General features: G+C 36.5%; 1 pseudogene; it reads right to left on the minus strand.

Annotated features, from left to right (window-relative positions):
• Positions 1 to 5,202: 5,202 nt before the first annotated feature.
• LOC117084285 overlaps positions 5,203 to 27,579 on the minus strand; it is a 37,134-nt pseudogene continuing 14,757 nt past the window's right edge.

Raw genomic sequence — 27,579 nt, forward strand, 5'->3', positions numbered from 1 at the left:
GAGCCACCACGCCCAGCTACTATTCCACTTTTTAAATTCTCTCAGGACTCCTAAAATCTCAAAACTTTGACCTAGATTCTCTCATCTACATTTCCAGCTCTGACCTTTTTCTTGAGGCCTCTTCCTTCTAGTACACATATTATAGACAATATTCTCAACCACACACTCATACATTGCTACTTTGTGCAGACTACTTTTGCAGAGAGTGAATCTTGTATATTCTATTCTTGTCTATTCTGTTGGTTCTTACTGATATTATTTTGAGTAGACTGTTATTTTCTAATCTCAAAGGGGGACAGTCTCACTGTTATGATATTGACCTTTTATGATATTGACTTTGTCCTTTTTTTCTTTCTTCTTTTTTGGACCAGTATACTTTGTCCCTTTTTTTCCCTTTTTTGAGATGGAGTCACACTGTGTCATCCAGGCTGGAATGCAGTGGTGCCATCTCAGCTCACTGCAACTTCCACCTCCTAGGTTCAAGTGATTCTCCTGCCTCGGTCTCCCAAGTAGCTGGGACTACAGGTGCACACCACCAAGCCTGGCTAATTTTTATATTTTCAGTAAAGACAGGGTTTCACCATGTTGGCCAGGCTGTTTTTGAACTTCTGACCTCAGGTAATCCACCCACCTCAGCCTCCCAAAATATTGGGATTACAGCACCCAGCCCTTTTTTTCCATCAGATTATCACTTGTTTGCCTTTGCTTTCTTTTAAAGAGTTTCCTTTTCCATAGAGATATAGCGTGATGAAAGTCTTGTTCTAAAGTTTCTTTCGGGGGACACTCAACTATATCATTGGGAAGTTCCAGTCAAGTAGAGGTCTCCCTTCCTCCTAATCGAGATACTTCATCTCAAAATGGTGTCCACCAAATGTCTTAATCCAGGTAGTCTCTTGCTTAGAAACTCATGAAATAAGAACCTTCTCAAGAAGTTAGAGGCTATTGATTGAGATGGTTTAATATTGTCCCTTATTCTATGTTTTACTCCCAAGGCAGACAACAAAGTGGCTAATAACTCTAAGCCTGATGTCTAACTCACTTCTATGGGAATCTATACAAAACCTTTTATTTGTGAGACAGAGTCTCACTCTGTTACCCAGGCTGGAGTGCACTGGCTTCATCACCGCTCACTGCAGCCTCAATATTCCAAGCTCAAGTGACCCTCCTACCACAGCCTCCCAATGTAGCTGGGGCTACAGGCATGCACCACCATGCCTCAGCTAAGTGTTTAATTTTTTTTTTTTTTTAGAGACAGGGTCTCACTATATTGCTCTGGCTGGTCTCAAACTCCTGGGCTCAAGCTATCCTCCTGCCTCAGCCTTCCAAAATGCTAGGATTACTGGCATGAGTCACCTCCCCCAACCAGGTGTTTAACTGGGGACTAACATGAAGCACTTAGAAGAGTACATGGAACATAGTGAGCTACAAAAATATTTGCTACTAGCATAATTATTTAATTGTATCTCTGAACAAAATTGTGTATGCTAGGCAGGTGGCATGCCAATGGAAGTGGTCTCCTATAACTGCATGCAATCTTCTTCTCACCACTGAGAGTTGCAGCAAATCGGGGCATATAATTTATAACTTACTTTTCTCTCTGTGTGACTCAGTAGACAATGACTATGCATGTACTACAATGTAAGTAGCACCTCCTGGACTGAATAGTACATAACTGACATAACCAGCAGAGACAGGCTAAAGACACTGAGCCAAAAACCCTGGACACTACTGCTAAATTGAAGCTCCTGAATCAGTTCCCTCTGAGCAACTGTTGCTGTGGTGCTGCCTTCACAAGCACTCTGTTGAGCACTCAGATTAAGGGGCTGTGCTATCATTCATCAGACAAGCTGCAGCCAGAACTCTTCAGCTGACAAACTGGTGGCAGTCCAGAAAGACAGTTCTGACTGCATAGTGAAAAAAGGCCAATTTAGATTCTTTCTCATAGTGAGAAAAACATAAACATGTGACTGACCGATTCTCCTCTATTAGACTAATTGGTTTAGATTTGATAGTTAATTGCTAAAAATACACTTAGAATATAAACTTTACTGTGTCGAGGTCTCAAAAAAGAAATAATTGGTATGTTATAAAGTATTTAATTGTATGCTAAAAACTTCTAAGCTAAAATATTTTCAATTTATGCAAGGATAGGTGGCATACATATTATATATTATTCCCCTGTTGAGCAAATTTATAATGAGAGAAAATTATCTTCCATTAAAAAAATGCTATATAAAATTAAGGACTAAGTTCTTCTGCACAGACTAGACAACAACTGCTAACACATAAGGTCAACGAGAGTCAGAACGGTCAGAGAAAGCTTCAGGAAAACAAAAAAATTGTCTGCCAGGTCTGAATGAATGAGGCTAGATAAACAGAAACTAAGAAGGCAGAAAGGCTAGCATGAGCAAGACAACTGCTGATATCTGCCCAATTAACTCTGAGGATAAAGTCCAATTAGCAGGGAAATAAAAACACATGTCCATATAGTATAGTAGCCTGTAAGTGAATGTTCGCAGCAGCATTTTTCATAATGGCTAAAAAGTGGAAACTAACCTAAAGGTCCATCAACTGATGAATGAATGGAAAACAAGTATAGCCATGCAATAGAATATCATTTAACTATAAGAAGAAATAAACTATCAATGTGTGCTAGAACATGCATGAATTCTGGAAACATTATGCTAAGTGAAAAAGCCAGTCACAAAGGACGACATATTGTAGAGCTTTATGTATGTGGAAAATGCAAAACAGGCAAACCTATGGAGATAAAAGTAGATGGCAGTTGCCTACAACAGGGGTAGGTGAAGGGATATGGAGGAAGGTTGCAGTCATGCCTAGGAGATGTGGGGTTGCTTTTCAGGGTGACAAAAATGCTCTGAATATACTAATAAATACTGAGTTGCACATTTTAAATGGTTGAACTGTCTGATATGTGAATTATATCTCAGTGAAACTGTTTTTAAAATCCAATGGCAGGATCAAGATAATTTTCTCAGCTCTCAATTTTTGATGTACATACTATATCAGATCTAAATATTTCTACACTTTTATAGTATATTTTAAATAAAAGGTAAATAAAGAGAATGCCTAACTTTTCAAATAGTTTGCAAATTAACATAAAACATGTACATTTCAAAGAATAGTATAATGGCCTTTCTCTACAAGTTAACCTAGAATTTGTGAAATAGACACAGATTCTGTGTCCATTCACAAAAGTGAAGAAATAAGACAATTTTCTGGAACATTCCATTAAACATTCCCCTCTGATTTAATCTAGCCTGCCTCATCAGAGCAATATAAAAATTACTTGAAAATATGTTTAACAGGGAAAAAGTCAATTTTCTGTGAGGAAGGATGTATAATTCTTAATTTTTCCAAGGTACATACTGTAAGAGAAAAGCTATGCAATGGTTTTTCAAAATGGTAGAATGACAGCCACAATAAAAAAAAAAAAGTACATTAAAGCTAGTAAAATGGAAATAATTAAAATGAAAATACAAAATCAAGCTTCTGCCAAAATTAGTATCCTAAAACATGTTATATAATTCAACCAGCTACAGAATAACTGTTGACATGTTAAATTCCATACATACTTGACTTTCCACTTGAAATCATTTCTTCTTTGAGGGCTGTGTCTTATCCAAATTAATGTGACAATGTGATGTACCTTCCAGTGGAGACTCTAACGTAGTTGATTTTTTAAGGGGATCAGCCATTTCTCATTGAAGTTGCCTCACAACCACCTGATAAAATATTTTTGTTACTGATTTTATAAACTGTCTTCTTAACTCTAATATACCTACTTTGAAAATTATCACCACACACATCAATTCACTTTCTTTTCATCACATGTACACACTTTTATTTATTATTGAATTCAGCGAGGGAGGCAGAATGTATTACTTCCTGCCAAATTGGTATTCTCTTACTTAACACAACAGATTCATCCCACCATTTCATCATCTTAGAAGCTCAACTCAACCTCAAAGTTCCTAACATATTCAATCACCTGTTCAAATCCTTCCAACAGATTCCTATCTCAGAATAAAAGTAAAATTCCAATGGCCTTTGAGGCCCTAGGTAAACAGGCCTCTACCTCCCTCTCTGACTTCAAGCTCCTACAACTCCTTCCTGTGCTCACTCCATTCCCACTGTACATAAGCCTGCCACCCCTCTTTAGTCTGAAAATGGGGATCTAATGCCTAACTCATAAATCACAGGCAGCTACAGTATCTTTGTACTGGACAAAGTTATATTCAAATGATAGTCATTGAGTCTTGAAATAAAAATTATGAGCTAATTATTAATACAAATATTCAAAGTCAATTATAAATACCGGTGGGAAGACCAAATCAAATATGGTTTTGCTAAAATCTACCACATTTATCCTAAATTATAATTTTATAACAAGTAGGTGCCTTTAAAACATTATGTGGTCATAAAAATACGTAATTTGAGACTGACATTTTCAGATTTAAGTTAAATTAATATGAATAATAACAAAGTTATGCCAACTAAAATACATACAAAGCTACTTAAAGGAAGGTATTACAAGACACAGCAATACACTTCATCTGGGGAATCTAGGATTAAGTGACAAAGCAAATCACTTAATTAAATTTTAATTTGAAAATACTTATTTCAGGTGTAAACATTTCCATTTATACATTCATCATAGTCTTAACATGTGGCAACATAAAGACATTAAAATTACTGCTTCAGCAACACAGGCCTATCTACCTTAAAATATGACTCTGTGCCTAATAAAATTTCATAGGTGACACAATGTCTTTTCTCAAAGTAAATCATCTCTCAGCTCTACCTTTTATTTCCTGGAAGCAAGGTATGTTGCTAAGCTGATATAATAAACACATTTTTCCTTTTTTTAATTAGGCTTTGTTGAAATATAATTTACATACTATAGAATTTGTTTTAACATAAAGTTAAAAGATTTTTAGTAAATTTACTGACTTGTGCAGCCATCTCTACAACCCAACTTTAGAGCATTTCCATCACTGCACGATCCCTCATACCCATTAGCAGTCACTACCAGCTTTCAGCCCCACCCGTTGTAAACATTAATCTACTAATCTACTTTTTGTCCCTATACATTTATCTTTTCTGATGTTTCATGTAAATGGAATTATACAGTATGGTAAACACTGTATAATTATCCAACATGTATCCAGAACCAAATGTTTAAATTATCTTTCTAGAAGTTTGAAAATATTTATCTTCCTTGACACTTACTACTCTTTGTTTTCTCTTTCTCATATTGAAAGACATTTTCTTTTAAATGATTATATTCATTCATTTGCTTATTTTTCTCTTCTAGCAGGAGGTCTTTCTTTCCACTCTCAATAGAGCCTCTTTGGATATTAATTACTATCTCTTGATGACCCTCTTTCTGATGAACATCATCTAGTTGCTGTTCAAGCCACGGATTTTCACGTTGGAGTTGACATATCCTCTCTTCTACACAGTTCCACATTCCAGTGGATTTACTCACTTTAGCTTCTGCATTTTGATACATCTCTTTCATTTCCTTTATGTGCTGCTGTGTTTGGCTTAGGTTGTTCTGTACAGTTTCTAAAGCCAATGACTATTTTCTGAGAGTATCTCTTGTCTTACGGAACTTATCTTTTAAGGTAATTAATTTAATTTGCATTTTAGAAAGTTGTTCAGACGTCTAGTAAATACCTTCATAGAAGCACTTACATTAGGTGGGCGGAGCAAGATGGCCGAATAGGAACAGCTCCAGTCTCCAACTCCCAGCGCGAGCGACACAGAAGACCGGTGATTTCTGCATTTTCAACTGAGGTACTGGGGTCATCTCTCTAGGGAGTGCCGGACAATCGGTGCGGGTCAGCTGCTGCAGCCTGACCAGCGTGAGCTGAAGCAGGGCGAGGCATCGCCTCACCTGGAAGCGCAAGGGGGAAGGAAATCCCTTTTCCTAGCCAGGGGAACTGAGACACACAACACCTGGAAAATCGGGTAACTCCCACCCCAATACTGCGCTTTAAGGAAACAGGCACACCAGGAGAATATATCCCACACCTGGCCGGGAGGGTCCCACGCCCACGGCCTCCCTCACAGCTAACACAGCCCTCTGCGGCGATCTATCCGCAAGGCAGCAGCGAGGCTGGGGGAGGGGCGCCCGCCATTGCTGAGGCTTAAGTAGGTAAACAAAGCCGCTGGGAAGCTCGAACTGGGTGGAGCTCACAGCAGCTCAAGGAAGCCTGCCTGTCTCTGTAGACTCTACCGCTGCGGACAGCGCACAGCTGCAGTCCATTAGGGGAAAGAGCGGGCCGCTGCAGACCCGAACGACTCTGTCTGACAGCTTTGGGGAGAGCCGTGGATCTCCTAACGCGGAGGTTGAGATCTGAGAACGGACAGACTGCCTGCTCAGGTGGGTCCCTGACCCCTGAGTAGCCTAGCTGGGAGACATCCCCCACTAGGGGCAGTCTGATACCCCACACCTCACAGGGTGGCGTCACCCCTGAGAGAAACTTCCAAAGAAAGAATCAGACAGGTACACTCGCTGTTCAGCAATATTCTATCTTCGGCAACCTCTGCTGCTGATACCCAGGCAAACAGGGTCTGGAGTGGACCTCAAGCAATCTCTAACAGACCAACAGACAGTCCTTCTGACTGTCAGACGGAAAACTATCAAACAGGAAGGACACCTATACCAAAACCCCATCAGTACGTCACCATCATCAAAGTCCAGAGACAGATAAAACCACAAAGATGGGGAGAAGCAGGGCAGAAAAGCTGGAAATTCAAAAAATAAGAGCGCATCTCCCCCTGCAAAGGAGCGCAGCCCATCGCCAGCAACGGATCAAAGCTGGTCAGAGAATGACTTTGACGAGATGAGAGAAGAAGGCTTCAGTCCATCAAACCTCTCAGAGCTAAAGGAGGAATTACGTACCCAGCGCAAAGAAACTAAAAATCTTGAAAAAAAAGTGGAAGAATTGACAGCTAGACTAATTAATGCAGAGAAGATCATAACGAATGACAGAGATGAAAACCATGACACGAGAAATACGTGACAAATGCACAAGCTTCGTAACCGACTCGATCAACTGGAGGAAAGAGTATCAGCGATTGAGGATCAAATGAATGAAATGAAGCGAGAAGAGAAACCAAAAGAAAAAAAAGAAAAAGAAATGAACAAAGCCTGCAAGAAGTATGGGATTATGTAAAAAGACCAAATCTACGTCTGATTGGGGTGCCTGAAAGTGAGGGGGAAAATGGAACCAAGTTGGAAAACACTCTTCAGGATATCATCCAGGAGAACTTCCCCAACCTAGTAGGGCAGGCCAACATTCAATTCAGGAAATACAGAGAACGCCACAAAGATACTCCTCCAGAAGAGCAACTCCAAGACACATAATTGCCAGATTCACCAAAGTTGAAATGAAGGAAAAAATCTTAAGGGCAGCCAGAGAGAAAGGTCGGGTTACCCACAAAGGAAGCCCATCAGAATAACAGCAGACCTCTCGGCAGAAACTCTACAAGCCAGAAGAGAGTGGGGGCCAATATTCAACGTTCTTAAAGAAAAGAATTTTCAACCGAGAATTTCATATCCCGCCAAACTAAGCTTCATCAGTGAAGGAGAAATAAAATCCTTTACAGATAAGCAAATGCTTAGAGATTTTGTCACCACCAGGCCTGCCTTACAAGAGACCCTGAAGGAAGCCCTAAACATAGAAAGGAACAACCGGTACCAGCCATTGCAAAAACATGCCAAAATGTAAAGACCATTGAGGCTAGGAAGAAACTGCATCAACTAACGAGCAAATAACCAGTTAATATCATAATGACAGGATCAAGTTCACACATAACAATATTAACCTTAAATGTCAATGGACTAAATGCTCCAATTAAAAGACACAGACTGGCAAACTGGATCAAGAGTCAAGACCCATCAGTCTGCTGTATTCAGGAGACCCATCTCACATGCAGAGACATACATAGGCTCAAAATAAAGGGATGGAGGAAGATCTACCAAGCAAATGGAGAACAAAAAAAGCAGGGGTTGCAATCCTAGTCTCTGATAAAACAGACTTTAAACCATCAAAGATCAAAAGAGACAAAGAAGGCCATTACATAATGGTAAAGGGATCAATTCAACAGGAAGAGCTAACTCTCCTAAATATATATGCACCCAATACAGGAGCACCCAGATTCATAAGCAAGTCCTTAGAGACCTACAAAGAGACTTAGACTCCCATACAATAATAATGGGAGACTTCAACACTCCACTGTCAACATTAGACAGATCAACGAGACAGAAAGTTAACAAGAATATCCAGGAATTGAACTCATCTCTGCACCAAGCGGACCTAATAGACATCTATAGAACTCTCCACCCCAAATCAACAGAATATACATTCTTCTCAGCACCACATCGCACTTATTCCAAAATTGACCACATAATTGGAAGTAAAGCACTCCTCAGCAAATGTACAAGAACTGAAATTATAACAAACTGTCTCTCAGACCACAGTGCAATCAAACTAGAACTCAGGACTAAGAAACTCAATCAAAACCGCTCAACTACATGGAAACTGAACAACCTGCTCCTGAATGACTACTGGGTACATAACGAAATGAAAGCAGAAATAAAGATGTTCTTTGAAACCAATGAGAACAAAGATACAACATACCAGAATCTCTGGGACACATTTAAAGCAGTGTGTAGAGGAAATTTATAGCACTAAATGCCCACAAGAGAAAGCAGGAAGATCTAAAATTGACACTCTAACATCACAATTAAAAGAACTAGAGAGGCAAGAGCAAACACATTCAAAAGCTAGCAGAAGGCAAGAATAACTAAGATCAGAGCAGAACTGAAGGAGATAGACCACAAAAAACCCTCCAAAAAATCAATGAATCCAGGAGTTGGTTTTTTGAAAAGATAAACAAAATTGACAGACCGCTAGCTAGACTAATAAAGAAGAAAAGAGAGAGGAATCAAATAGACGCAATAAAAAATGATAAGGGGATATCACCACCGACCCCAGAAATACAAACAACCATCAGAGAATACTATAAATGCCTCTACGCAAATCAACTAGAAAATCTAGAAGAAATGGATAATTTCCTGGACACTTACACTCTTCCAAGACTAAACCAGGAAGAAGTTGAATCCCTGAATAGACCAATAGCAGGCTCTGAAATTGAGGCAACAATTAATAGCCTACCCACCAAAAAAAGTCCAGGACCAGATGGATTCACAGCTGAATTCTACCAGAGGTACAAGGAGGAGCTGGTACCATTCCTTCTGAAACTATTTCAATCAATAGAAAAAGAGGGAATCCTCCCTAACTCTTTTTATGAGGCCAACATCATCCTGATACCAAAGCCTGGCAGAGACACAACAAAAAAAGAGAATTTTAGACCAATATCCCTGATGAACATCGATGCAAAAATCCTCAATAAAATACTGGCAACCGGATTCAGCAGCACATCAAAAAGCTTATCCACCATGATCAAGTGGGCTTCATCCCTGGGATGCAAGGCTGGTTCAACATTCGCAAATCAATAAACGTAATCCAGCATATAAACAGAACCAAAGACAAGAATCACATATTATCTCAATAGATGCAGAAAAGGCTTTTGACAAAATTCAACAGCCCTTTATGCTAAAAACGCTCAATAATTTGGTATTGATGGAACGTACCTCAAAATAATAAGAGCTATTTATGACAAACCCACAGCTAATATCATACTGAATGGGCAAAAACTGGAAAAATTCCCTTTGAAAACTGGCACAAGACAGGGATGCCCTCTCTCACCACTCCTATTCAACATAGTGTTGGAAGTTCTGGCTAGGGCAATCAGGCAAGAGAAAGAAATCAAGGGTATCCAGTTAGGAAAAGAAGAAGTCAAATTGTCCCTGTTTGCAGATGACATGATTGTATATTTAGAAAAACCCATCGTCTCAGCCCAAAATCTCCTTAAGCTGATAAGCAACTTCAGCAAAGTCTCAGGATACAAAATAATGTGCAAAAATCCCAAGCATTCTTATACACCAGTAACAGACAAGCAGAGAGCCAAATCAGGAATGAACTTCCATTCACATTGCTTCAAAGAGAATAAAATACCTAGGAATCCAGCTTACAAGGGATGTAAAGGACCTCTTCAAGGAGAACTACAAACCACTGCTCAGTGAAATCAAGAGGACACAAACAAATGGAAGAACATACCATGCTCATGGATAGGAAGAATCATATCGTGAAAATGGCCATACTGCCCAAGGTGATTTATAGATTCAATGCCATCCCCATCAAGCTACCAATGACTTTCTTCACAGAATTGGAAAAAACTGCTTTAAAGTTCATATGGCACCAAAAAAGAGCCCGCATTGCCAAGACAATCCTAAGTCAAAAGGACAAAGCTGGAGGCGTCACGCTACCTGACTTCAAACTATACTACAAGGCTACAGTAACCAAAACAGCATGGTACTGGTACCACAACAGAGATATAGACCAATGGAACAGAACAGAGTCCTCAGAAATAATACCACATCTACAGCCATCTGATCTTTGACAAACCTGACAAAAACAAGAAATGGGGAAAGGATTCCCTATTTAATAAATGGTGCTGGGAAAATTGGCTAGCCATAAGTAGAAAGCTGAAACTGGATCCTTTCCTTACCCCTTATACGAAAATTAATTCAAGATGGATTAGAGACTTAAATGTTAGACCTAATACCATAAAAACCCTAGAAGAAAATCTAGGTAGTACCATTCAGGACATAGGCATGGGCAAGGACTTCATGTCTAAAACACCAAAAGCAACGGCAGCAAAAGCAAAAATTGACACATGGGATCTAATTAAACTAAAGAGCTTTTGCACAGCTAAAGAAAATACCATCAGAGTGAACAGGCAACCTACAGAATGGAAAAAATTTTTGCAACCTACTCATCTGACAAAGGGCTAATATCCAGAATCTACAAAGAACTCAAACAAATATACAAGAAAAAAACAAACAACCCCATCAAAAAGTGGGGAAAGGATATGAACAGACATTTCTCAAAAGAAGACATCCATACAGCCAACAGACACATGAAAAAATGCTCATCATCACTCGCATCAGAGAAATGCAAATCAAAACCACAATGAGATACCATCTCACACCAGTTAGAATGGCAATCATTAAGAAGTCAGGAAACAACAGGTGTTGGAGAGGATGTGGAGAAATAGGAACACTTTTACACTGTTGGTGGGATTGTAAACTAGATCAACCATTATGGAAAACAGTATGGCGATTCCTCAAGGATCTAGAACTAGATGTACCATATGACCCAGCCATCCCACTACTGGGTATATACCCAAAGGATTATAATTACTCTACTACAAAGACACATGCACGTTATGTTTTTGCGGCACTATTCACAATAGCAAAGACTTGGAATCAACCCAAATGTCCATCTGTGACAGACTGGATTAAGAAAATGTGGCACATATACACCATGGAATACTATGCAGCCATAAAAAAGGATGAGTTTGCATCCTTTGCAGGGACATGGATGCAGCTGGAACCATCATTCTTAGCAAACTATCACAAGAAAGAAACCAAACACCGCATGTTCTCACTCATAGGTGGGAACTGAACAATGAGATCACTTGGACTCGGGAAGGGGAACATCACACACTGGGCCCTATCATGGGGAGGGGGGAGGAGGAGGATTGCATGGGGAGTTATACATGATATAAACGTCATGCACATGTACCCTAGAACTTAAGTATAATAAAAAAAATAAATAAATAATTAAAAAAAAAAAAAAAAAAAAGAAAGTTGTTCAGTAAGAACTCATTCTTTTCTTCTACTTCAAAATATCAGAAGCATTTTTTTTGTACTTGTAGAGAACGTCTTGTGTTCTTTCTAAAGCAAGTCTTAGGTTTCTTTCTGTTTTCACACTTTCACTGTGTTTACTTATAGCAGCAGCCAGTCTAGCCTGATACGATTTAATTTCAGCTTCCAGTCTTGCCTTGCCTTCTTTTTCCCTCAACAGTTTGGAATTGAGCCCTGTATTCTCTGCCTTGAGATCATGAAGCTCTTGTTGATACTGGAATGTTGTTTTTGTTATTGTTTCCTCATTGAGTTTTATACTCTTTTCAAGGTAAGCATTTATTTCTTTAACAATTTTAATGTCTGTAAGACATTTATTTTCTTTTTCCAGGATGTCATGTTTCATTGTACATATTTCCTGTCTGAGAATAGCAACATCTGTCTTTAAAATGCAATTTTCATCCATCAGATCTTTCATTTCTTCATGATTACGAAAATCCTAAATAAAACAAAAAAAAGTTTTAGCTAGTACTCAATAAAATAACGTATCATGATTACGATTACCTCTGAAGTGAATGAATAACCTGGACATTCATACACTAACAAGGTGACTGTAAGTGGATGTCCAACTGGAGAAAAAGTTGAAGCAAAACTTTGAACCTTATAGAGCATAAATTCCAAAAAGTTCAGAAATGTATTTAAAGTCAATGAATTTATAAAAGTAAACACACACACACACACACATGCACACCAGAGAATTTTTAAGAATATCAGAATTGGAAGAGCCTTTCCCTGAATTACCACAAACCCAAAAGCAAAATTAATGCATTAACAAATTTGGCTAAATTAAAACATATCAAAAAAATTGCATTTACACTTTGATATCTAACCCACATTCACCACCCTATAGTAAGAACCTTAGTTCACATGTATTTGGACAGATAAAATTTCCCAAAGTTATTACAGTTCTGTTTCACTGATATATTCTATCGCAATTTGACTCTTTTAACACTTTATAGTCAGTTGTAAGAATTACATTTACTAAATCATAAATCTAGACATTATACTAGTCACTCCTATATACAATCATTGACGAACTCATCTAGTTACCACAATTTTGAAAAAGAAAGTTTAAAAATATAAGCAAGCTACAGGATTTTCCCCAGGACTTCTGACTCTACTTATAGTTCTCCAACAGATAACAGTTACTTCTGTGATGTAAATATATCAATACAAAACTTTTATTTCAAAACACCAATAGTAAATAAGATAAAATGTATAGAACTCTTCTTAGAATATTATGAGATTATTTGTGATTGCAATAATTTCTGTTCCTTCTTTATAATATTAGGTACAGTAACCAGTATGAAATAGGGGAAAGAAAAAGGAACAATTTTACTGGGAACAAAATTTTTATCAATACGTTATCACTAAGTGCATATTATGGTATATAATTGTTTTCAAAAGCTCTTTGTAATAAAATTATATTCTATGTGGATGTCAAGATTTATAATAAATATTAATAATTGTACCTGTAAGTGTCATCATTCATTTTTAAAAATAAGATAACATTTCTGGTTTGTTTTAGACCTAAATAATATATGTAAAATCAAGGGGATATTATAAGTAACATTGCTAAAATAAAGTTTAAAATACAGAGTTTTTACCAAAGAGTAATTTACCTGATTTGGAGTATTTCTTACAGTCTTTGGTTTCATCTCTAGTGATTGAACAGTCGGTTCAAGTTGTTTGCTTCAACTTCTTTCTTACTTCTTCTTTCTTACAACTTCTTTCTTCAACTTCTTTCCTTTCTAATTCTTCTCTATTTTTTTTTGTACAGCATATTAACATTTGTTTTTTCTTCATTTTCTTGTTTTAAGGTGCATCTGCAGATAAAGACATTTATCTTAAAATGCATTTATCATAAAATTCATTTTGTTAAAAAATAAAAAGTTCATCTTCTGATCTACCTCTTCATATGTTACTATCCTAACAAAATTTCTATGTTCTGGATTATTTTTCCTTTCTAGTTCTCAGATATTTAATTTCTCACTTCAACATCTTCAAAAGAATGCATATACTTGAAAAGTAGTAAGGAAAGAATATTCTGCTAAAGTTTGTGTTCCTAGTCCCTCTAGTATATATTATAAAAAAGAATACTGGAGATTATTCAGTAAACTTACAAGTTCAAAATTACCTTTTTAAATCACACAGTCATAATTACTCCATAATTTAAAAAGATCATTTACAATTAACTAATTTTTTAAAGTTACTATTTATTGACAAGCATATAAGTTCACCAGAAATAAAGTTTAATCTTTAGGAAATATTGCAGGTATCTCTCCACATGATTGACGGTGTAAGATGGCACCTTCAGATGTCTTTCACACAAACTATCTGCAGATTACTGTAATCCAAAACTAGGATAAAGAGTCTAATATATCCATACTTTTTATATTTCTTTCTTAATACTTTCAATTCACCTTGCTATTACATATATTTTATATATTTATTGGCCTACTGTTCATTATGTGTAATATATAATTAATGCCCTTAATAAATGTGTATATGTTTATACAAGTTATGTTTTCCTGTGAAATCTAGTTCCAAAAGTGAAGTTGTCAAGTTCAAGGGATGTCAGGTTATTTGAAATTTTGATACATAGCACTAAGTTACCCTTCAGAAATAATTTACCTATTTCATATACCAACAGTGTGTGAGAATGCCTTTGTCCTCTCATTTGCCAACACTAGTAATTACTTTTTAAATATCAGCATGACTTCTAAAAAGTATCTTATTTTATGTTAATTTGCATTTTTCTGATTACCAGACAGGGCTAAATATCCCTGGCAAAAGTATAAAACTTGTTAATCATAAAGAATATTAGTCTAATTTTGAATTAGTTTATAGCACAATGACAATTACCTGCTGTTAAATACTGCAATAGGTGTCCAGGCACGGTGGCTCACTCCCGTAAACCCAGTATTTTGGGAGGCTGAGGTGGGCAGAACACCTGAGGTCAGGAGTTCGAGACCAGGCTGGCTAACATGCTGAAACCCCATGTCTACTAAAAATACAAAAAATTAGCCGGGGCATGGTGGCACATGCCTGTAATCCCAGCTACTATGGAGGCTGAGGCAGGAGAATTGCTTGAAACCAGGAGACAGAGGTTGCAGTGAGCCAAGATCACACCATTCCACTCCAGCTTGGGCAACAAGAGAGAAACTCCATCTCAAAAAAACAAAAAAACAAAAACCAAAACCACCACTACAGGCTTACTTATCATGCTCTTCCTTCACCTCCTTGGGAAACTGCGGAGAATATGTTTTCCCAATCTTCCTTTGTTGGGTTAATCTGCCAGCAGCAGCAGCAGCTGTGCGATCACATAGCCTTTCTGATAGTTGTATTTTTTCACTTTTGTTTGTATTATTTCCTTTTTCGACCTTTAATAAAATAATAAATAATAATTATTTTATTCAATAAAAATCACTTTTTCGCTGATTTTTTCACTTGATTCAGGTTGTCACCATTTTAATCATAAAAATATTTTGTGCTTAATTTAATTTTATCATTATACATAACTATTATAATTCTAAGATATTCTTATTTCATCACTGACATTTTTGTCAAGTCTGCTCATTTCTGTTTGAGTGAATAGAAGAATTTTCCAAAATTTCAACAAGGGCTCTTGTCCACTTTGTGCTTTTATTCCCATCCACTCTTCGCTACCTGATATAAATTTTTATGCTATCTGACTGGCAGAAACAGAGAAATAAAAAGACACAGACATAACATATGTCTTCTGTCTTTACCACCTGGATTTTACATGAAATAGCCAGATTAAGAGGATGTGACATTGTAGGGCTTCGGGAACAGGGAAGAAGCTTAAAGAAGCTTTCCCTTTTCTGCACTAAGCTATTCTTTTCCCCAATGTCTTTCATCTCTCTTTTGTTTTTTCATTTGAATCCTGGGATATCAAAAAAGTAAAGGTGCTCTCAGAACTATGGGAACAAAAGTTTGCCACAACACAAAAAGCAGAGTGAAATTGCTGAGCTTCTAGTGCAGAATTCTGGAAAACAAGATGCTTCCCAGATTTCATGTTCAATTACCACAAAAGTTTATAGGTGGAAAACATATGGTACAGTTACCCCATTATCTACTGCTAATGGGAGTCAAACCAATCAAGACATATTCAATGTTTCATCCAAAGCTCCTAAGGTGGCATTCCCTAGCATTTCATGGCACCAAATAATATGATACAATGCCATATTCCTGAATTACATAAATTACCAGATAAATTTATCAAATTAGATATATTAAAAGTCTAACTGAAGCAAAGCAATTTAATGCCTCAGAGGGTGAAAAAGGCCTCATCTGCTTTACTTGGAAAGAAGTAAATCTCCAGATTGTTGTCTATCTTTAGAACACAATCTACAAAACTCAACTTTCTACTAAAGAGTCAAATGCTAAATTTTTGGTTGAGAAGTTATGCTTCTTTTCTGATAAAAATCATACATGTCAAAACTTACCATATTTTATTAAACAACATAATATAAAGGTCTGATTCAACAGAAATATTGGAGAGTGGTAATGTTTTAAAATATGTGGAAATATATATCTGTTTTCAAAAATATTTGAAATAACCATGATGGGACTGTAAGTTCAAACAGTTTGAGAGTTTGAGCTAAGCAGATAAACCTGCATGCATGAAAACACATTAAACAGACTCCTTTGCCTGGGAATATTCGTTGCAACTCTCAAGGCTAGATGTGTTTCTGTGGCTCTTCTCAGTCATTGCTTCCCTCCCATTGTATTCTCATTCTATCATTAAATAATGTAGTTCATCTCTAAATGAATACAGAAAAAAAATAGTCTAGAATCTAGACCTTGTTTCTTCAGCAATTTCTTTCTTTATCTAGTTCAGAAGGTCACATGGTACACGGCTGAATTAGTTTCCCAGCCCATAGGCCACTTGGGAGACTGATAATGAGACTTAGGTTGATTAATGAACAAACATTATGAGAACATTCTCCAGAACCATTATTTAGATAGCAGAACTAATCTACTTTGACACATAATTACACATTCAGATAACCCCCTGTAACTGTACACATGAGATTTTCTTGAATAGAAAATTAGACTGAATCAAATAATTGATAAAGAGAAAAAAGAGAAGCGGCAAGTGAACCTCTGTATTTCTGAAGTTGAACTGTCTCTTTCTCCAAAGTCAGGAACTCAACTTGTAACATGCCTACCTCATTCTTAAACCTTGGGATATCTTGCTGTAAGTCTTCTAGCTTTACTTTTTATGTTCTCTCAGTATGTGGTAGACAATAACTCACATTTTATAATTCAAGATTCACACTTTTGTAGTTATTAGCACTGGGATTGTCATATAGTGGCTTCTGGAACAAACACTGCATTGGTTTTCTATTTTTATATGTATCTGTAACAGCAGATTTACTGTGGCTTTCTATCTGAATTATGCTTCATTTCTTTGGGGTGGGTAAACCACAAATCAAAAAGACTTTCAGGATCTCTAGACTGAGGCCAATGCCTAATATCTAATTTCCAACTAGTGGCATTTGGCTTTATATTTTTTGCCATTTGCATGTTAAAACTCTTCATCTCTTTCTTTCAATCATAATTACTGGGTTCCTTAATTTTTCGGTTTCTTTATCATTACAAACATTTTCTTCATCTGTGTTAGAAACAAGCTATGTGTCTGGTTTGTTATCATTTCTTAGTCTGATCTATTTTCATTTCAATCAAGCTTAGAAGATAACTGGTAACTGTATTTCAGGGACCTGGAGTGTGAATGGAATGAAAAGACATTTGACATGGACTTCCTCTGTCAGGCACTGCCTGGAATGCCACAGAGTTACACCCTCCAGATGCATCTTCCTCCTCAAAATCAGGGACATGATTCATCAGATTAGAGGGCACTCCCTTTAAGTTCATCCCTCTTTACAGTTACTATGGAGGAGCTCTTCCTCAGGGCAACCAGTAATTTGGGAGTTTTCAAAACTTTCACCAATATTCAGCTTAAACTTGTTTGTAATGAATTTTAAAGGAAGTCCTGAATATACAGATATATTCCCTTTATCACAATTCCTACCCAGTTCTGGTTCCTGAGAATTTTTTTTCCACAGGTGCACAAGTGGAAAACTGATTTGCTTGTTTTGTTTCGCAGATGTCTTTTCTGTCAGAGTGCATGTTTTAAAATTAGCTTTAATCAAGTATAAACAAAGAAATATCAGAAAATAATTTAAATTTAACTGTGAAACTTAATCTATGTGTTGCTACTCTTAAATTATGGGATTGTAACGAAAAAGTGAAAAATAATTTGCCTTGGCTTAACATAGGAGAAAAACATGAACCAGCAAGCTGAACTGTCAGTGTTTGTTTGGACTAAACTTATTATGTATTAAATCTACCAGAAATGAATTCAAAGATGATACGTGGTATTATAAAAGCTTCCTCTCTTAAAAAGATGTTACCTCAGCATACTGGTGAGCCCCTACAGTGCATTTATATTTCTGAAGATTAGAAGATTAGAGACTAGGCAAACAAAAAATTATTAAGAGTCAAACTGAACACCAATCAGAAAGAGAAGCAAAATTTTAAGTTCTAATTCAAATGATAAACTATGATAGTCTTATGTATCTAGATAGATTTTCTGCTTATATCCACTTCTGATATATTTTAAGTTCTGCTAGTGATAGCAGATGGATTTTTAAAATTTTAGTAATATTTACTATTTATTTATGCTGAAATTAAGTTATTGTTTGTACCCTGACACCAACGGTCCCATTCTGCAAGGTATAATTCTCTTAACAGACAACTGGGTGGACTTTTATGACCCCATTCACTACCTGAACACAAACACTGAAGTCAACTGGCAACCACAAAACAGAATAAATCTTTTAACTGGGCACTGGTGACCAGCAATATGAAACTGCAAAATTTGAACCACTAGCAATGATGACTCCTTTAACATTAGTTTAACTCAGTGGCCATCATTGTTCAATTGTTCATAATTTATATTCCTTAGTAATATGACTCAATATTTCATGTTACCTTCTGTATTATGAGTAAGGTTATAAAAATAAAAGAGTAAGATAATACTGGAAATTTCTTGCCTCGATTCCAAAGGTAAAGACAGCTATGAGTTACCACAGATGGTAGGAATATCTTAAGTTTCGTAAGTGGTTAAATGTTTTAAAAATTAAATATAAAATTATGATCTATTGGATTCTAAAGGTATAGTCTAAAAGGTCATGTCATTTGGACTACGCTTTGTTACTAAAGCAAAAAAAAAAAAAAACCCAATATTAAACAAGAAACTTAAATTTTTATATACCTGTGGTTGCTTCTTTTCACTTCTTTCAAGCCTTTCTCGCTCTTCCTCTGAAGCCACTAGTAAGTCTTCTTCTGTTGAAAAATTCGTAGGTTTAGTTCAAATGAACTAAGAACAGTTAAATAAATACTATAATCTTTATACAAAGAGAGAATAAAATTTCTTTGTATTTTATATTTTGAGAGTTTAAATGAAATATTTACTTCTTTAAGAAATACTTCTAATTATCCAAAACTTTAACAAACTACTTGGGGAGACACTAGATACCACCAGGTTCAAGCCATACACAATTTCAGGGTCACTCACAAATTGTTCCACCCAACATAAATAAACAAAACTGTTGGAAACAAAACAAAATTTTAAAATACACTCAAAATATACAATGTAACACTTTACTATACTTCATAACAGTATCTTTTTAACAGTTACTAATAATTTGCAAAATTATTGTTGTTTATACTGTAATTAGTGTGCACCCCATTTTTTACATCACAAATGTTCTACAATTCTGAAAAATGTATTTTCATCTTTTAAGACTCAGAACGTAGGCTGGGCATAATAGCTCACATCTGTAATCCCAGCACTTTGGAAGACCAAAATGGGAGAACTGCACGAGGCCAAGAGTTTAAGACCAGCCTTGGAACCATAGCTAACCTTGACTCTACAAAAAAAAAAAAAAAAAAAAAAAAAACCTAGGCATGTTGATATGTGCCTGTAATCCCAGCTACTCAAGAAGTTTAGGTGAGAAGATCCCTTGAGCCCAGGAGTTTGAGGTTGCACTGAGTCTCGATCATGTCATTGCACTCCACCCTGGGCGATAGAGTAAGAACTTGTCTCCAGTAACAGAAAAAGAAAAGAAAAGAAAAAAAAAAAAAGGCTCAGAATGCCATGTGAAGTCTTCCTTGATTCTAGCTATCTTTCTCCATATACACAGGTTTCTGCTTCTTGGGGCTCCCTTAGTACTTTGTCAATTTTTCTAGCGTCACTTTACCACCTCAACTGCACATCATGTCTTTACATGTCGATCCCCTTTGTTGCTAGACTGTAGAAGACAAGCTTCTGAATCATCTTTGTATAAACAGTCTTAACTTTGCCAAATAATTAGTTATTGAGTTCCTGTTAAGTGTTAGACACTGGGGTATAAGGAAGGAAAATAAAAGCTGTCAGGGATGGCTTTCCTAAAGATCATGCATGAGCTGAGTCTTAGAGAGTAAGGTTAGCCAGATTAAGTGAGGCAGAGGGCAGGAAAGGGTGAGCACATACCAGGCAGCACCAAGAGAAGGAGAGAAGCTTCCAAGAGCATATGTATTTCTCTGCAAAAGAGGAATGGTGAGAGGGGCATTACCAGCAGCTCAGTAATTCCAGAGAAAAACGCAGATGGGGAAAGGGCTACAGATGGAGATTTGGGCAGAAGTCAGTTTATTTTTCTTTTCTTTTTTTGAGACAAGGTCTTACTCTGTCTCCCAGACTGCAGTGCAGTGGCATGATCTCGGCTCACTGCAACCCGGCCTCCCAGGTTCAAGCAATTCTCCTGCCTCAGTCGCCCAAAGAGCTGAGATAACCAGCGGGTGCCAGTACCACCTGCTAATTTTTGTATTTTTAGTAGAGATGGGGTTTCACCATGTTGGCCAGGCTGGTCTCGAACTCCTGACCTCAAATCGTCCACCCACCTCAGCCTCCCAAAGTGCTGGGATTACAGACATGAGCCACCGTGCCCAACCCAGAAGTCAGTTTCTGAAAGCCTTATATAAACCTTTAATATGCTTGGACATTAGGTATTCAGGAGTGGTTCACAGATCTATTTACATTAGAGATAATTAACTCTAAATACTGTGAAGAGCATAAAATTCTGAGGCATATAAATAAATGAACAAAGATAAAATATAAGGCAATGTTGCAAAGATGATGCAGGTCTGAGGAGATGTTTTTAGAAATATTTAGAATATAAGTATCAGTGGCCATTATAAGAATGAATTTGTATTGAATGAGTAAGTACATCTATCTGGGTCCCCAAAGAAATTCATTCTGCTCATTACCTTACAAAAGTTATCAAATGAGAAGTAAAATAAAACACATAAACTGTTTCAGTTACTTGTATTTACTTTATACTTTTTCTGTTTCAGTTTTACTGTGCCAAGAAAATGCATTCGGGTTTTGTGGTGGTGGTGGTCGTGGTTGTTGTTGTTAGAGATGGAGTTTCGCTCTTGCTGCCCAGGCTGAAGTGCAATGGTGCGATCTCAGCTCACTGCAACCTCTGCCTCTCGGGTTCAAGCTATTATCCTGCCTCAGCCTCCCGAGTAACTGGGATTACAGGCATGTGCCATCATGCCCAGCTACTTTTGTATTTTTAGTAGAAATGGGTTACTCCATGTTGGTCAGGATGGTCTCAAACTCCCAAACTCAGGTTATCTGCCCACCTCAGCCTCCCAAAGTGCTGGGATTACAGGCACAAGCCACCACGCCCCCCACATTTGGGGATTTTGTTTTAAAAGTTCTGCTTCCTGGATCTACCAAGCTCATGAGAAAATAGAAGCAAACAAGTCATTTGCATAGATAAGAAACTTTGGATTTATAGCTTGTCATCGCTACTCTAGAAGATTATCATCATGTTTTATAAAACAAAATGTTAATTCTAGACATAAAGGGAAAAAGAAATTAAAACTATAGGAGTGAAAAAATAATGCATAATTTATTACTGTTCACCTGATCTTATGACTAAGGGCACTGAATTTAACTTGTATGTAAAGTAGACCCCATAGTTCTGCAGTTAATCAATAGACTGAGTGTTCCGGCAGAATTAAATTTGATGCTCATGTGTTATCTTGAAATGATACAGCTCTGATGAAAACCCGTATTCCTAGTGCATGATTATCCATTAAGACAAGGTGATGGAATGTGTGAGTACAGCCGAGGAGACACTACAAGGCAAATGCTCAATGGTTCCCATTAATATTGGAAAAATCAACACTATAATACAGAAAGCCATAGACATCATTTAATATTTGCTTTGGGAAGGTATTTTTAGTGACACTGCATATAATTATACCTAATATTTGCAAAATTAGAGATATAAAAATGAATCAAAGCCACATTGTGTTTGAGTAGGAAATCTGTAGACATCTACTTCATTTTCCAATCCAGCCCCAAAATTCTAAATATAACCATGGTACCCACACTCAAATTTATGGTAAATACTAACCTCAATGAAATTACTCTTTCTCCTCATTCTCTTTGTTATTTATATGTTGCTTTCCTTAAAGGAAGAATACAAATGCCTTGCTAAGAAGCATTATGTTTGGCTGTAGGCTGCATAAGGGGAGTAAACACAAAGTACATTTGACCACAAAATGACTTTACAAGTCAGAACTACGGTAGCATGAAGCCAACCGAGGGAATCTAGAATAAAATTTTCCATGCTTCTTTCCCTTCCTTGCTCTCTTTCTACTGTAATAGCTGTGATTCACACAGGTAATGAAGAGTATAACTCCCTGATAGAAACACAGCTTCAAGATTAATCCTTTCGTTAACTACGAAGTTCGTGTGTCCAAAGTTTGTGGTCGCTGTCTGATTTTTGATCACTGATGGTGATAGATATTTATCATCAACTCACAACTTCCCAAATTTTTGAAAAGTCTTACTATTGATGGTTCAAGTAGTAGAAATATAATCTAAAATATCTGAAAATAAAGTTTTCATTTATTAGAATGTAAATAGTAATACAAATTGTAATAAAGTATAAAAATTCTTTCTTCACTGAGACAGTACCATATTGTCCTCTACCCCACAAACACACTACTCCTTCATGGTCTAATGTATTTTACAAGTCCTGTAATTGCTATTAACTCAGACAAGTTTACTTAACTAGAATCTCTCACTTTGTTCTGAGCTTTTGTTATTTACTACAATTTACTTGGAATCACTCAACAATGTCTATTATATATTTTGTTTTCCACGAGAAATTTTTTAATAATTAAGATTCTTCAGAGATAAGAAAATATTTGAATAACTAACTTTGTGCATAAACACATTAAGATTAAATACCCATGACATTATTTTGTGTTTCTGTGTACTAGAGATAAAAACTTCAAAAAACATTTCAATGAATATACATTAAATTAAAAACTGCTTTCATCTTCCCTCAACGCATGAATACCTTCATTATTCATATATGAAGCCTTAAATATAGACCAAAGATTTGCATAAAATAGCCTTAAAAAATCTTATCTGTAGCCGGCACAGTGGCTCCCACCTGTAATCCCAGCACATTGGAAAGCTGAGGTGGGCAGATCACCTGAGGTCAGGAGTTGGAGAGCACCCTGGCCAACATGGTGAAATCCTCTAACAAAAATAGAAAAATTAGCAGAATGTGGTAGCATGTACATGTAGTATCAGCTACTCAGAGGGCTGAGGCAGGAGAATTGCTTGAACTTGAGAGGCAGAGGTTGTAAGGAGGCAAGACTGAGCCACTGCACTCCAGCCTGGGTGACAGAGCAAGACTGTCTCAAAAACACAAACCAACAAACACACAAAAACCTAATTGTTCCCATATAAAAATAAGTCTAATTCACACTAGATCTGAAGCATACACAATGCCGTGAGACACGACAGAAATATATTTAACAAGTTCTATTCCCGGTTTCTGTATAAATAAAACTGTTGCATTTAAGCTTTTAAGACAAGTCAAGGAAAAGAGCAAAAAAATGTAAAAGCGAAACTTGAAAGTTCATTTCACCATCAAGGACTCATGATCACTAGACATTCACAAACTATATATATTGTTCAAAACATTAGTTCTGAATTTTGATCTGAGTATCCCTGGAGTTTCAGTTTCACTCAAGGATGTCCAAGAGGTCAAATAAGACAATGCCATTTGCTCTTTTCAGTTTTCTTTTCTGAGAACAGCACAGCAAACTTCTTCAGAGAAATGAATTGTCCTAACTTCAGAGGCTAAAGGCTCATGAGTCATAGTTCTAAGGGCATTTATAAACTATGGTGGTGCATGCTTGCATTCTGAACTTTTCAGCTTTAAACTCTCGTATAGTAAACATTAATAGATACAAACTGATTAAACAAAAGCCTTTTTAATCTGACATTATTTTTACTTTTCTTTCTTCATTTATCAGCAACAGGAGAGTCTAACTAAATGTGGTAAAGTGGTTTAAGGGAATACAATGAAAAGTGTAAAATGAATTAAACCAGAGATAATCATATCAATGTGGATGCATCTGGAAAATATAATACAAAATACACCAAAGAAAGTGGCAGAAAGGTATGTAAAGTGTATAACCATTCACATACCATTTTAGGACACAAATAAAAAATTCTGCATATTATTTCTGAGCATCACCATAGTTAAAGATTTCAAAAGGGCATTGAAATGAAAAACAATCGATTTATGATGTTGGTAGCCTCTATGCAATCACGCTTCAAAAACCTTAACACCAAAAAGTCTCAAAATAACCCTTTTAAAAGACTCTACCAGTTATAAATGAATAAATACTTCCCTGATTTTTAATAATCAAAGATGCCATAACCACACACATACACACACCTATACATACACATACACACACAGTCTGCTCATTTGGAACATCTGATTGGCTTCAGATCATCAGTGTAATAACACTAGCAGCAAGTCTCTAAAGTTCAAACAGAAACTGACATGTTAATAAGTAAAGCTTTCCTCTACGTAAAGATCAGAACTCCAACTAGCATATAACTCACTGGAAATATCCTAGAGTCTCAAAATTCACTGCTTTGAATCCCTGACAAGTATAAAAATTTTATATTGAAAACTTTATGCTATTCAAAACATTAAAACAGAAACATCTGAGTTACAGCTTACATTTTTAAAATCTTTTTTATGCTTCTAAATTTATTTTTATTCAAATATAGATACCAACAATAACATTTATGTCAATGAATTAGGGGTTAAGAATAATGTGAGTACTTTCAATCACTTGATGTACTTATTTCCAGCATTCCATTTGTATTGAAAACATACCTGCTCTCAATGTCTGAACATTCTCTTTGTACTGCTCCTTTCACAGCAGGATCTTCCATTTCAGTGCTAGGCTGAAAGGCTTTTAAAAGAAAATGATTCATAAATCATATATATTTTATACAATATGGAGTTAGTGATTCAAAAAATATACATAATTACTTACCTTCAAGGAAGGATGTTTTGCAGGAGGCCCTACAAAGCAAAGGGGATATGTCATCAATTACATGTAAGTATGACAAGGCCAACCAAACATTCATGCAGTATTACTATCAAGCTGAGTTCTCATGCCTGGCTGTAAAAATAATTACTTAAGGTTTTGAGGTTCTTCTTGACATCTTCTTTTCATTGCCTAGGACAGCAACATGACAGAAATATGAGGAAAATAGGAATATAGGATTCCTAAAACGCAGTTTACATTTCAATAGTGAGATTATGTTTCTAATGCCTATACCTAAAATAGAAAACCATGGATAGCACCGTGAACACATGGGCTGATGAGGAGAAAAGAGATCATTTAATAGAGGACCAAATCAAACCTGAGGGAATCAATGTCAAAGCTGATGGTGAATGTACAGAGTATTTTCACTCAACACATCAGAGGCATTGCTGCCAGCACACCACAAACAAATTCCCCTGTCCTGTCACTGAGGAAATACACAGTTGAGATGACAGTTCAGATGAATGTGCAATTCACCTCTCATTAAAGAGAGTGTTCTAAATTGATCAGCTAGGGTACACACTTATGAAATCACAGCTAATCAAAATACTCATTTTTCCCATGACTGCACGGGCTACTGTAGCACCCACGTTTCTCCTATCTCCTTGTTTTGCCTTGAATTAGAGCTCCTTGATCCACTCATGGAAGGCAGTCCATAAAACACACCAAGCAAACCGTGTAGAATAAGCTTCCAATATCAAAACATTTATCAAAAAAGAAAACATTGAATTACCACAGACTTGCTGGATATGAATACACTTTCATATTGCAAAATTAGTGCAATATTTATTGAAAATGACAATTTTGGTATTCACAGAATGAATTTTACAATATTATTGCTTCTAAAATTAGCTAAGTTTTGTATATCGTCTTACACTGTAAAGGACTTTTATAAAACACCTATCATATCAAAGAACTGACTGTTTCAAAAAAAATTAGCCAAAGCATCTATATGCAACTTAATCACAACTGATTCACTCATGTCAATGAGACTTCTCTCTCTGAGACCTGACAGTTATGAAGTGAGATGAGCTGCTGTGGTTTACCCCAATTCTAGCACTCCCTTCTGCCTCCAGTACTCCCCACAGCAATAACCTTTTTTGTGAGACTGGGTATATGCTGAAGCAACTGGAAGTGAGTTGTCTCAAGTTGACTTAGCTTTAACTCCCAAGACCCCAGCAAATGTCTTTCTTTCCTCCATCCTTGTCCTTTCACAATCCCTCTTTCTTTGAAAAAGTGATTTTTAGATCTGTCGTCCTGATGCTTCCCTTCCTAACTGCTTTTTATGGATAACTGTGACCACTGTTTTCATCTGTATTCAGCAATAGTATAAACCTGTAATCTCTCTTTTCATCTCATTCTCCTTCCCCTATGGCTAGAATTATGCTCAGAAATAAAAGGAAATTAATGCTTTCCCTTGATTCTGTTATTTTTAAAATTGCTGTCCAATGGTTCTTTTTCCAGATTTCTCTAAAGGAAAGCTATTTCCTTGCTATTCAGAGCTATGTCCAAGGACAAGCACCAACATCACCTGAGTATTCATGAGAAAGGCAGAATCAATCAGAATGTGCATTTTGCAGAAGCTCCTCAACTAATTCATGAAAATTTGAATGCCCTGTTCTATACTGATATGCTTCCATATTTGTTTACCCTAGTTGCCCTTTTTGGCCTAGCCTCAATTTCTTCCCTATTATGTCCCTGAATTTAATATTACATTATAAGCCATAGTGTTCCTAATGAACTTTTAATCAGGCAATACCTTCTCTAATTAATTTCTTCTCCATAAATCACCCAACACTCTTCTTTTCAATTATGTTAACTTGACCTATATGATACTATCCCATGAGGTTACAACATTTTCTGTAAAACTAAATTATAGCCATACATGGCTGACCACTTTTGGTGATGCTCATCTATGGTAGATAAAACACAGGTCTGTGTAGTAAAGTACCTCAATCCTTAATGCCTTCCCAGTAGTGAGGATGACAGCAAGAGTAGGAAAATGTTACTCTAATTCTTTGACACATTTTGGTACTGGAAGCTCACTTTATCTTCTTTCCTATTGCTAACACCATGTTCTTCCTTCTTTTACAGAACGATTTGAGTTTACTACCCTCCATTACATACACCCACATTTTTTTTATTTATTCCATGTACATTCCGCCCTCCTCATTCTTTCTCTTTTATTCATT

The sequence above is a fragment of the Trachypithecus francoisi genome, unplaced genomic scaffold, assembly GCF_009764315.1.
Source record: "Trachypithecus francoisi isolate TF-2019V2 unplaced genomic scaffold, Tfra_2.0 Contig00469, whole genome shotgun sequence".
Taxonomy (NCBI): Eukaryota; Metazoa; Chordata; class Mammalia; order Primates; family Cercopithecidae; genus Trachypithecus; species Trachypithecus francoisi.